Source organism: Lingula anatina, chromosome 4 (genome assembly GCF_051362555.1).
Source record: "Lingula anatina isolate TDL-2025a chromosome 4, LinAna3.0, whole genome shotgun sequence".
NCBI classification, from domain to species: domain Eukaryota; kingdom Metazoa; phylum Brachiopoda; class Lingulata; order Lingulida; family Lingulidae; genus Lingula; species Lingula anatina.
In genome coordinates, this window is record NC_141770.1 from 24025581 (window position 1) to 24038855 (window position 13275).

Consider the following 13275-nt stretch of genomic DNA (forward strand, 5'->3'; position numbering starts at 1 on the left):
TTCGAAACTTTGCAGCTACCATGGCATCAACGATGAAGCGTGAACATTTTGTGTACCATCTTAGCAATCATCGTGTCTCCTTTGACCCTCCAACGGTAACCTGACCAGTTTCGTGGTCGCACAAAGGTCGTACAAGTGTGAAGCGGGTTTAAGTTGAGGCTGGTTTCTTATTATTCGGTCCTATTTTGAACATGATAATATACAAACGACGTGAAAGCAGTTTTTTGAGATTGTGATAGTTGAACTGCCATACGTTCCTCAAACACATTTATGCACAATTGCTTACTGGACAGGTATTTTAATTAAGCGGTAAAATAACTATTTGTTCAGTCACATATACCAATAAGAGAATGGGAATGCACCAAGTGAATCTACACACAATAGACATAGAAGTCTCACCTCTACTGAACCAATACTTTGGGGGAGATAAATGGCTGTGGAATGATATGCTGTTGGTATCATTTTATTAACATCAAATTTCACAAAAAAATATGTAGACCAGGCATTTTTACTACTCAAGATCTGCCTACTTTGATTATTGATTACTATTATTTGATTACTCTGATTCAGGGGTTGACACTTCTATTGTCCTTGTATACCAGTATTGAAATGAATGGGATTGAACAAACATCAATATCATGGTCACTAGTTCATAAACATCTCGAACTTTCGCATTGAAACATTAAAAAACAAATTCTACCAAAATGAAACCGGAAATTGCAACATTAACAAATCACAGGCCAATTGTCATTATTATTGTTGCTATGATAAGTTTGAAAGCAACTTTCCTATTGGTCGAAGATAAACAAACACTTCATGTTTCATCAGACTTTTATCATGTCAGTGAACTGGACATTACAAATACCAGGTATAAAGTATAATTTCAGTCAGTGGCGGATTCCCCCCCCCCCCCCCCCCCCTTCGATTTCTGAAAACTGATAATCCCCTCTTGAAATTAGAATTTGACCAGCTGAATCATAGTTATAAACCGTACCGAATTGCACCGTTCGCCCTCTAAAATACCAAAATTTTTAGGGTCCCTTCAACAGGCCCCGTGACCCACGCCGGGGGCGGGGTGGGGGGAGGTCGGCTTCACATCCCCGGCCCCCTCCCCCCCCCCCCTTCAAATAATCCTGGATCCGCCCCTGATTTTAAAAGCATATATTTAACGGTTCATAAAAGCAAAATGATTGTGAATCACACCTACCGAAGTAGCATGAATTTTTTAAGCATCATTCAATGTAATCTAAGGAACACTATCCACGTTTGACGATATCTCAAAGCAATACTTTTATGCCTACATATCCTGTAAAACCGGTTTATTTCCCAATTAATAACTTAAAAAAAAAACACAATATAACCCTTCAAATAAAGTACGTGGTGTCGATATTTGCTTCTAAAATATTTGGGAAAACAAGCGGTATACGCTACTAGCAGGTCATTTAGAGCAAAACACTTCATTAAGATATTATAAACATCGAATCAAAGTGCAGAGTGGGTCGAACAATTATTCAAGAGTAGGAGAACATTGCTTTTTTTCTTTTTTTTCAATGAAAATTCAATTTGGCATAATGATCCCTGATAGCAAAACTTTATCCATCAAAATCACCTTTTTGTTCTGAGATACAAAAAATGGGAGGAAAATGTTCAGAATATTTTTTACCCTTTTTGTAACTTCTACACACTTTTTAAACAATTAAATCCTCTTTCACATAAAAATTTAATGTTATTTCTTGTGTGGAACTTGATAAAAAACTACTCTGGACAGCTGCAGCATATAGGGCCTAAAATAAATACATGACAAATCGAAATATATATTTGACGTTTTATTGCATACAGAGAGCCGTTAAGTTTGGAATCCATACAAATTCTAAGAATTTTGGTAAGATGCAAAATATTGCAAAAAAAAAACGTATTCCATCATAACAACAACGAGAGAATAATAATTAAAAGGGTCACAAGAAGAAAAATTAAGATTAAAGATACACAAGAAAAGAAAAACTCTGAATATAAATAACAAGGGTTGCGGTGGCTGTGTGTGTGTGTGTGTGTGTGTGTGTGTGTGTGTGTGTGTGTGTGTGTGCTTTCGTCAATCTGCTGGCGCTATTTTTAGAAGGTATTATTACAACTGATCAAAACTTATTAAGAAAAGCTCGACTGTCTGAGTTACCCAAAGAACTACAGTTGTGTGGAATTGTCCGAACGAACTGATTGTTAAGATAAACTAGATATTGAATATGCTTGCTTTCCATTACGATTTATAATGTCTGAATATATGAATTTGATATTTTGTCAGTGCGCGCTCTCTCTCGTTCTCTCGTGGCTGCCATCAAAACATGGGCCGACTCAATCATTCACCCTCATCCTCATCATCAACATCGTCGTTATCGTCGTTATCGTCATCCATGTTGGCCTTGAGGTCTACCAACTTTTTAACCAGCTGAAATGCCGAGAACATTTACCATGGTAATCACCAGTCTTTACACAGTGTACAATGTACTATAATCTTGTCATGAAATAAAGGAACATGCAATTATTGTACTAAACTTACCAGTGATGGACTGTTGGTACGATAAGATAATATGTACAGCTTATGGAAATAATATTAGAATGATAATATTTTGAATAAATAACATGTTTTGCAGGCAGCAATAACAATGTTTATTTTAAACGTATTTTAATAAAGCAAGATCATTACAGATAAAAATGCGATAAAAAGTTTCAGTCATGCTCCGCTGATGATTTGTTAATGACAACTATCCGATCATCCAAAGACCGGCTGAGGGCTGATCTTATGGCGTCTCGTGTGAACGCTCTTACCTCGTCGCTTGCTTTCTCTCCCTCATCGTTGCTGTCTTCCACTGCAGTGCTATCGCCAACACAGATGCGGCGGCGGCGGATGCTTGGTATGAAACGGCGGCGGCGGCGGCGGCGGCGACTCCAACCTATAAAGGTACATTTTGCATCAAACCTTTTACAGTAGCATGTTAACACTTTCCTTGAAATCCCATTTTTTTGTCAAAAAAAAAAAAAAAAAAAAAAAAAAAGCTAATGAAAGCATTTTTGACAAAACGTCATAGTATTAAGTAATTGTGCACCCTAATGAAGGACGATTATTTTCAAAGGACTCTATGAAAACTGCAAAACAAACAAAATGATTTAATATCTACGTTCAGCCTATACATTGCTGTGCTTACCTTCCGATTCAGCAAACAACTGCACCAAAAGCATTACGCCTAAAAGTACAGCGAACAACTTCACTTTGTTCATTGTGCGTATTGGCGGGTTTGTGGCAGAACAGGAGTCAGAGCTTCGCGCAAACTGGAGGCGAAAACGCCCAACTCTTATTTTTATTGAAGCTTAGCAAATGTCAAAGTTTCTAGGGCATGCGCAACAATTGCATTCTTTGAAAATGTTTTCAGCGATATTGCACGTGACTCCTTCGAACGTGGGCGTCTGGTTGTCACCACAACTGTTTATTATACGTTGTTTCAACAATATGAAAAATGATTATATCTTTGATATCATTAATCTAGAAAGGTTTTTGTGTAAACAATGTTTTCACTGAAAAGAAGTTTCCACGAAAAACGTTGCTTCTTCCTTTTTTATCTTTCTTTAACTAACCGAGGCATCTACAGGGGTCTTCGTAAGAATTGAACAAAAAAAATTGCCTGGAAGAAGAAATTGGACACATTTTAAAACATCCGTTTGAATTCTCTCTTCGTAGGCATTTCTTTTTTTATTTCTTTCCTATACATTGTCACCAAATACAGCCATTAAATCATGATTTGCTGGACATTTGAATAAAAAACAATCTATAGTTATTATGTTGGCACACCTGGTCTTCACGTATGGCAGGTTCAGTCCCCGACTCTTTGTGATCCAATCCAAGCTGAAAAAAATCACTAGGTACGTCATGTTCAGTTGATAGATAGATAGATAGATAGATAGATAGATATACTTAAATACAGTTACGTTTTTTCATTTTCGTTTCGTTTTGACTTCCAGTTTTACTTTTTCATTTGGTCTCATCAAGGTTAGGAAATAATTTTAGTTGCCCAAACAGTAACCTTGGGCAATTCAAAATATTCGTCATGACTGCCAAATCCCACTGAAAAATACCACATGTACTCTTCCATAAAATGCGTACTAAATCTTATGCCTGAAGGTCGCATTTAAAACAGTTGATCCGCAGACTAATTGATCCCTCGACTTAATATGGCCGACTCCACTTAAAAGTAAGCCACCTAATCATCTAATGGTCTCCCCGCTTCCACATTTAACGGATTAAATCTGGGCTCCTAGGTTTAATTGCTAGGCCCCTGAAGCGACGTATGTGGAGGCGATGAGGCTACCAGGGGATTAGTCGGTATTGCTTTTAAGTGGTTCTTAACACACTTTTTAGACATGAATCGTTTAGAATCTTTAGACAAAGCTACAGTAGTGGTGGTCATCATTGTTATAACAGAAGCAAAGCATAAGAAGACATGCAACTGTCGCCATTAGTTTCTTATATGCACACACCACTAGGGTGGGAATACAATATATCTGCCTTTGTGCGTCACCAAACTAGGTCACGCACACGATTTATTAAGAAGTGTGGTGAAATACTGGAGACGACAAAATACCTTCCAAAGGTGCATTGTAGTAAATACTGGTAGGCGCGCCATTGAGGGGCTTTTACTGTTCGTTTTGTGAAATTACTATCGATGAATTTTAAAATTAAAGTCATATATATATATATATATATATATATATATATATATATATATAAAATACTTTTTTGTTGAAGGCTCCCTCATAGTGCACCCATTATAAAAGTGCATTGCCTCGTTTTCAAGAAATCAGAACTGAGGATTAAAACCGACTGCAATTAATTTTTTAATGATTATCAAAAGATTTTCTCTACTAATTTCAATAATTTTACAGTCTCTAGCATTTTTATATCTGTTATGAGGAAAGGGAAGTGTTGCCGGGTATTTATGTCAATATATGGCCAAAATTCCGTCAACAATATACTGTACAGTAGGCCTAAATGCTAGCCCAGCATAAGGAATTCCCTAGTAAATGCGCAAATAATACATAATTTAACGGATCAAATTATCTTTTCACTTCTATCATTCTCTTAAGAAAATACAGCAACAAGCTTGATTCTTTTGAACGGTTATAGAAATTTAGAGGAAACCCTGCTGCTGACCAAGCGAAGATATTTGACGCTTAATTGTACTTGAAGTGCCCGTTCAGCTGGCACTGGACCTCGCTATCCCAATAGAAGCTAGCATGTTGACATACCGCTGATAGGCCTATCCATGATTTTGGTAAGAGCTGCATCGCTCGAGTTGAACGACAAATTAAAACCCTCGACGAGGACAATTTGATTTGAATATGAAAGGCACAATGATACCCGCATATCGCTTCCTACACCATTTCATAGAAGTCATTAAAACCATTAAAATAGCGACTTTGCTTAAGAAGAAAAACCACAACTATTTTTTCAAAGAAGCAGAGGGATGTTTGTGCAAACATCTTTGTAATAAATGACAGTGATATTTTCTTTTCTTTCAGAGAGGAGATACTTGGCCATTTTTTTTATTTGGCCAAGTTCCATACATAACACCTAAAGTAGTCATCGTAAAGTAGTGATCGTATTATAAGTGAGAGGGTCTACTAGCAAATATTTCATATCAAATTTAGAGGAACGAAAATATTTTGCATAACAAAGTATTATGAACACTAATTAGTAAGATCCTAACCTACCAAGCTATGTTGCTTCAAACAGTGTAGTCGCCTTTTGACGTCAGTTAGTCAGTGTAAGGATGCCTCGACACGAACGCGTCTTCGGAGTAATCACGGGGTCAAGTAATGTGTGCACCTCAAGTACATTGAAACCCCGCAACGATTTCATTTTTGAAATAACACCTACCCGTAACAGTCAAAAATGCATTCCCCCAAACGAAAACACTACATAAATGTATATAGTATACTATACCATGTATGAGAAACAGCGCCTTTCCCACCCCCTGCCCCTTTTAAACAACACGCTGTAGGCCTGGAAGTCAAATGAAAAAAAAAACTGACAGGTGCTATATGCTCATGAAACAGATTTTGCTTTAGTTTACCCCTCTTGTCCAAACTGAACTTTATACGACAACACTATTCGAACTCCTTTTTTAATAGGCACTACATCTCGAATCTACCCCGATTTCCCTTCTTAGATATCAAGGTGAAGCTTACATTAGAATACTGATATAACTCCAAACTACAAAAACACCTGTGTACACTTTTTACGGACTTTGTGGTGTCAAAAGTATTTAAAACATCCGTCTTTGCAATTTCGGAAGGCAACCATTTTCTATGCACCATGCAATTAACTTTTCTTACTGTCATTCAAAACTGTCGCCTAGCTTTTCTTTTTTCTAACGCTCCAACACACAAACAATGAAGTCGTATTTTGGTGTCGAAAATTACACCATGAGACACTCCTCCTTCAAGCAAAAGTTTTCCTTCTTACAAAAACAGTCCAGTCATGCTTAACCACAGTTAAATACAGGGTGTATTTTTGACGCCGAAAACCATAACAGTAACGTAATTACTGTAAGCTCTCTTTAGAATCACAAAGTGGTTTATGGGGGCCAAATACAGCATGAATACAGGTTTTTGGTCGTTTTTTTTTCATGTTTTTGACTCAATGCCCAAGTCAACTTTATCTGATTTAATTTGGGGATCGAGTAAACAAGCAGTGAAGCTGTAAAATGTACATACATAAAAGCAAATAATGATGCACAAAATGAGTTATTATGTTAAATTTTGATACAATTTTACATGATGCTTAACACCAAAATCAAGACTAAATTTCAACGAAATTAAGTTCAAGGTTACTATGGAAATGTCTGTTTTAGTTGTAGAAAAACAGAGGTTAGTAAATATGGAAAGTGCATATTATTTGGAATAGTAGGTCAACTGTCAATGTCAACGTCATTAAAATTCCCAAAATTAGGCTTGCTGCCTAACTTCAATAGTTACAAAGGGTGTATCTCTGTCAGATTTGGAGAGTGATTTTGCAAAGTACAGTTCGTGGTGAAAAGTAGGTCAAAGGTCAAATGCAAAGTCCCAGTAAGATTGCCAATATATTACTTCCTATTCAAGTTCAAAAATAACTATGACCATATCTCTGCTAGTTCTGAATTATTTCTCATTCTGTTTTCACCTCTGAGCAATGTTTGGAATAGCACAACCCCTCAACCTGATGAAAAACGAAAGAGCAGACACCCCTTTTAGAGACCATTCCCACAGATATTTGGATCGATCTATCTCCCTGGGGTGTCTCACTAAATCACTAAATTGCGATCAACGTAACTGGCTTAAATGTCTGTCACGCCTAGTAAAGCTGTTCGAAGGCACAGGTAATTATCTTTACCCTAGCTGATTCGGTAGACGTGACAGACATTTAAGCCTCTTGAGCTGATAGCAATTTAGCGTGAACCCCCAGGGAGTTAGGTCGATCCAGACGGATCGATTTAAGTATGGAAACCCAGTCTTAGACTGCATTCCCAGAGATTAAGATCGATCCATCTGGATCCACCTAACTCCCTTGGGGTTCATCCTAAATTGCTGTCAGCCGAGCGCGCACCATAGTTAACTAGAGGATCATTTTTTATTTTTGACCACAGGTTGTCTGCCTTGCCAAGCCTTATGTTTTATTTTTCCGGAGTTCAAAATTTATTTTCCATTACCGTACTGCACATTTTGCTTTCACCACCAATATGTACTTTTTGATACAGCGTAACTCGAAAACAGTATGGAATACAAAAAAACGGAGACCACCTCCAGTGTTGCTCTACAAAATGCAAAAAAGAATGGGTCTCTAGCATTAACGGTTCCCGAATTAGAGACAGTTTTCAGTTTCGGTATCTTATGGCTGCTACTCCCGTGAAAATGCACCGATTGACCCCAAATTCACGGAGATGAAAGATGACCTGAAGGGTAACACTTTCCAATAATATTATTGGTTAAGTCTGTGTGGTGTATGCATAACAGGGCAAATAAATTTTTTTTCGTAAAAAAATTAGTTTTTTTGAAAATTTTGGCCCGTTTGACCTTGAAATAAAGGTCAAAGGTCAAATCCAAGGGCATATTTGAAATCTACACATATGACTTTTGGAAAGCCGTCTGTAGAAATTTTTCCCATTATTCCTTCCGTAGGGTAGATAATTAGCATTTAATTTTGCCATTTTTAGACAAGGGTGCATTGCAATGAGTGCCACACCTAGACCCCAATACCGACAAAGCCCAAATTTTACGTGGAACGAGTTGAGATTATAGGTGACCTAAATCCAAGAGATGGGTACGGAGGCCCTTACCGTCTAGGAGGAGAAGCGGTAACGGTAGCCGTCCGGCGGAGCCGCAGGAGCCGGCAGAGCCGGCGGAACGATCCGGACGGGACTAAAACCATGTGTGCTAACGCTGGTGGTACAATTACCCCCTTACAGCTTTTAGTAGTAGACATTTAAGCCTGTTAAGCTGACACCAACCTAGTGAGACTCCCCAGGGGGATAGATAGATCTAAATATCTATGGGAATGGGGTCTTAGTGTTGCACTTGGCAACAAACAAGAGGCCTCTATCTTTTATGGACAAGATGTGTCTGTACATTAAAAAAAACACTGATAAACAACCGTGTTCACCTTAAGGAGAAAGCACTAGATAGCAAAACACCTGACTACAAACTTAACTAGAGGATCAGAGAGGCGATACCGCCTCCAAATATTGTACCACCAGCTGGGGTAAGCGCGATCGTATAGACCCCCACACACACAAAAAAGGGACACCACCACCAGTCTTGTGCTTGACAAGCTGTAAAAAATGCAATCAACAAGAATTCTCAAAATATGCAAAAAAATATATATAACTTAAAATGGTACAATCAAAGTTCAGTTCATAGTAAGGTAGATCAAAGGTCGATTTCAAGGTCACAGTAAATTTCCAGTATATGACTTCCTATTCAAGTTCAATAGCAACTATGGACCTATCTCTGCTAGTTTTGGAGATAAAAGGGAACCAAAATTTGTAAACTTCAATTCATGATAAAAAGTAGGTCAAACGTTAATTTCAAGGTCACACTTAGATTGCCAGTATATGACTTCCTATTCAAATTCAATAGTAACTATGGGGGTATCTTGTCAGTTTTGGAAATAAAAGGGAACCAAAATTTGCAAAGTTAAGTTCATGGTTAAAGGTAGGTCAAAGGTCAATTTTAAGGTCACAGTAAATTGCCTCTAATGCTTTCATATTCAAGTTCAATACTAACTGTGGACCTATCTCTGCCAGTTTTGGGGATAAAAGGGAACGGAAATTTGCAAAGTTCAATTCCTGATGAAAAGTAGGTCAAAGGTCAATTACAAAGTCACATTTATATTGCCAGTATATGACTTCCTATTCAAGTTCAATAGTAACTATGGACCTATCTCTGCATGTTTTGGAGATAAAAGGGAACAAAATTTGCAAAGTTCAGTTCATGGTTAAAAGTAGGTCAAAGGTCAATTTTAAGGTCACAGTAAATTGGCTCGTATGACTTTCTATTCAAATTCAATAGTAACTATGGGCGTATCTTGTTAGTTTTGGAAATAAAAGGGAACCAAAATTTGCAAAGTTCAATTCATGATGAAAAGTAGGTCAAAGGTCAATTTCAAGGTCACATTTAGATTGCCAGTATATGACTGCCTGTTCAAGTTCAATAGTAACCATAGACCTATCTCTGCCAGTTTTGGAGATAAAAGGGAACAAAATTTGCAAAGTTCAGTTCAGGGTTAAAAGTAGGTCAAAGGTCAATTTTAAGGTCACAGTAAATTGCTTCGTATGACTTTCTATTCAAATTCAATAGTAACTATGGGCGTATCTCTGCCAGTTTTGAAAATAAAAGCATTAAAAAGTTGCAAAGTTCAGTTTATGGTGTAAAGTAGGTCAAAGGTCAATTTCAAGGTCACATTTAGATTGCAAGTATATGACTTCCTATTCAAGTTCAATAGTAACTATGGACCTATCTCTGCCAGTTTTGGAGATAAAAGGGAACCAAATTTTGTAAACTTCATATCATGATGAAAAGTAGGTCAAATGTCAATTTCAAGGTCACACTTAGATTGCCTCATATGACTTTCTATTCAAATTCAATAGTAACTATGGGCCTATCTCTGCCAGTTTTGAAAATAAAAGCATTAAAAAAATGCAAAGTTCAGTTTATGGTGTTAAGTAGGTCAAAGGTCAATTTCAAGGTCACATTTAGATTGCCAGTATATGACTTCCTATTCAAGTTCAATAGTAACTATGGTCCTATCTCTGCCAGTTTTGGAAATAAAAGGGAAGAAAAATTTGCAAAGTTCAGTTCATGGTGAAAAGTAGGTCAAAGGTCAATTTCAATGTCACACTTACATTGCCTCATATGACTTTCTATTCAAATTCAATAGTAACTATGGGCGTATCTCTGCCAGTTTTGAAAATAAAAGCATTTAAAAGTTGCAAAGTTCAGTTTATGGTGTAAAGTAGGTCAAAGGTCATTTTCAAGGTCACATTTAGATTGCCAGTATATGACTTCCTATTCAAGTTCAATAGTAACTATGGACCTATCTCTGCCAGTTTTGGAGATAAAAGGGAAGCAAAATTTGCAAAGTTCAGTTCATGGTGAAAAGTAGGTCAAAGGTCAATTTCAAGGTCACAGTAAGATAGCCAGTATATGACTTCCTATTCAACTTCAATAGTAACTATGGACCTATCTCTGCCAGTTTTGGAGATATAAGGGACTAAATGTTATAATTTTGGAGTTACCATAATGTGCCTTAAATTTCGTACAGAAAAAATTAATTAAAATAAAGAAAATGTCATTTTGGTCAAAATTCTTGAAATAGGAGGTGCTCTGAAGTTTCAGAAGTTCAAATTTGATGAAATAATGTCATTTTTGAACACAAGTTGTCTGCTTTGCCAAGCCTTATGTTTTATTGTACCACCAGCGTTAGCGCTGGCGGTACACATGGTTTCGGTCCCGTCCGGATCGTTCCGCCGGCTCCGCCGGACGGCTACCGTTACCGCTTCTCCTCCTAGACGGTAAGGGCCCCCGTACCCATCTCATGGATTTAGGTCACCTATAATCTCAACTCGTTCCACGTAAAATTTGGGCTTTGTCGGTATTGGGGTCTGGGTGTGGCACTCATTGCAATGCACCCTTGTCTAAAAATGGCAAAATTAAATGCTAATTATCTACCCTACGGAAGGAGTTATGGGAAAAATTTCTATAGACGGCTTTCCAAAAGTCATATGTGTAGATTTCAAATATACCCTTGGATTTGACCTTTGACCTCTACTTCAAGGTCAAATGGGCCAAAATTTTCAAAAAAATGAAATTTTTTACGAAAAAAAATTTTTTTGCCCTGTTATTCAGACACCACACAGACTTAACCAATAATATTATTGGAAAGTGTTACCCTTCAGGTCATCTTTCATCTCCATGAATTTGGGGTCAATCGGTGCATTTTCACGGGAGTAGCGGCCATAAGATACCGAAACTGAAAACTGTCTCTAATTCGGGAACCGTTAATGCTAGAGACCCATTCTTTTTTGCATTTTGTAGAGCATGTAAAGCCCAACACTGGAGGTGGTCTCGGTTTTTTTGTATTCCATACGGTTTTCGAGTTACGCTGTATCAAAAAGTACATATTGGTGGTAAAAGCAAAATGTGCAGTACGGTAATGGATAATATATTTTGAACTCTGGAAAAATAAAACATAAGGCTTGGCAAAGCAGACAACTTGTGTTCAAAAATGACATTATTTCATCAAATTTGAACTTCTGAAACTTCAGAGCACCTCCTATTTCAAGAATTTTGACCAAAATGACATTTTCTTTATTTTAATTAATTTTTTCTGTACGAAATTTAAGGCACATTATGGTAACTCCAAAATTATAACATCTAGTCCCTTATATCTCCAAAACTGGCAGAGATAGGTCCATAGTTACTATTGAAGTTGAATAGGAAGTCATATACTGGCAATCTTACTATGACCTTGAAATTGACCTTTGACCTACTTTTCACCATGAACTGAACTTTGCAAATTTTTCTTCCCTTTTATCTCCAAAACTGGCAGAGATAGGTCCATAGTTACTATTGAACTTGAATAGGAAGTCATATACTGGCAATCTAAATGTGACCTTTAAATTGACCTTTGACCTACTTTACACCATGAACTGAATTTTGCAAATTTTGCTTTCCTTTTATCTCCAAAACTGGCAGAGATATGTCCGTAGTTACTATTGAACTTGAATAGGAAGTCATATACTGGCAATCTATATGTGACATTAAAATTGACCTTTGACCTACTTTTCACCATGAACTGAATTTTGCAAATTTTACTTTCCTTTTATCTCCAAAACTGGCTGAGATAGGTCCGTAGTTACTATTGAACTTGAATAGGAAGTCATATACTGGCAATCTAAATGTGACCTTAAAATTGACCTTTGACCTACTTTTCACCATAAACTGAACTTTGCAAATTTTTCTTCCCTTTTATCTCCAAAACTGGCAGAGATAGGTCCGTAGTTACTATTGAAGTTGAATAGGAAGTCATATACTGGCAATCTAAATGTGACCTTAAAATTGACCTTTGACCTACTTTTCACCATAAACTGAACTTTGCAAATTTTGCTTCCCTTTTATCTCCAAAACTGGCAGAGATAGGTCCATAGTTGCTATTGAACTTGAATAGGAAGTCATATACTGGCAATCTAAATGTGACCTTGAAATTGACCTTTGACCTACTTTTCACCATGAACTGAACTTTGCAAACTTTTCTTCCCTTTTATCTCCAAAACTGGCTGAGATAGGTCCATAGTTACTATTGAACTTGAAAAGGAAGTCATATACTGGCAATCTAAATGTGACCTTAAAATTGACCTTTGACCTACTTTACACCATGAACTGAATTTTGCAAATTTTGCTTTCCTTTTATCTCCAAAACTGGCTGAGATAGGTCCGTAGTTACTATTGAACTTGAATAGGAAGTCATATACTGGCATTATAAATGTGACATTAAAATTGACCTTTGACCTACTTTTCACCATAAACTGAACTTTGCAAATTTTGCTTCCCTTTTATCTCCAAAACTGGCAGAGATAGGTCCATAGTTACTATTGAACTTGAATAGAAAGTCATATACTGGCAATCTAAATGTGACCTTGAAATTGACCTTTGACCTACTTTTCACCATGAACTGAATTTTGCAAATTTTGCTTC

At 37.0% G+C, this 13275-nt stretch overlaps 1 long non-coding RNA gene across 1 annotated transcript; it reads right to left on the bottom strand.

Annotated features, from left to right (window-relative positions):
- Window positions 1–1811: 1811 nt before the first annotated feature.
- On the bottom strand, window positions 1812–3385 carry LOC147762616 (uncharacterized). The gene is made up of 3 exons (XR_015334110.1): window positions 3198–3385; window positions 2821–2945; window positions 1812–2440 (listed from the first exon to the last, which is right to left on the bottom strand). It is a non-coding gene; the product is annotated as an uncharacterized LOC147762616 (long non-coding RNA).
- Window positions 3386–13275: the final 9890 nt, after the last annotated feature.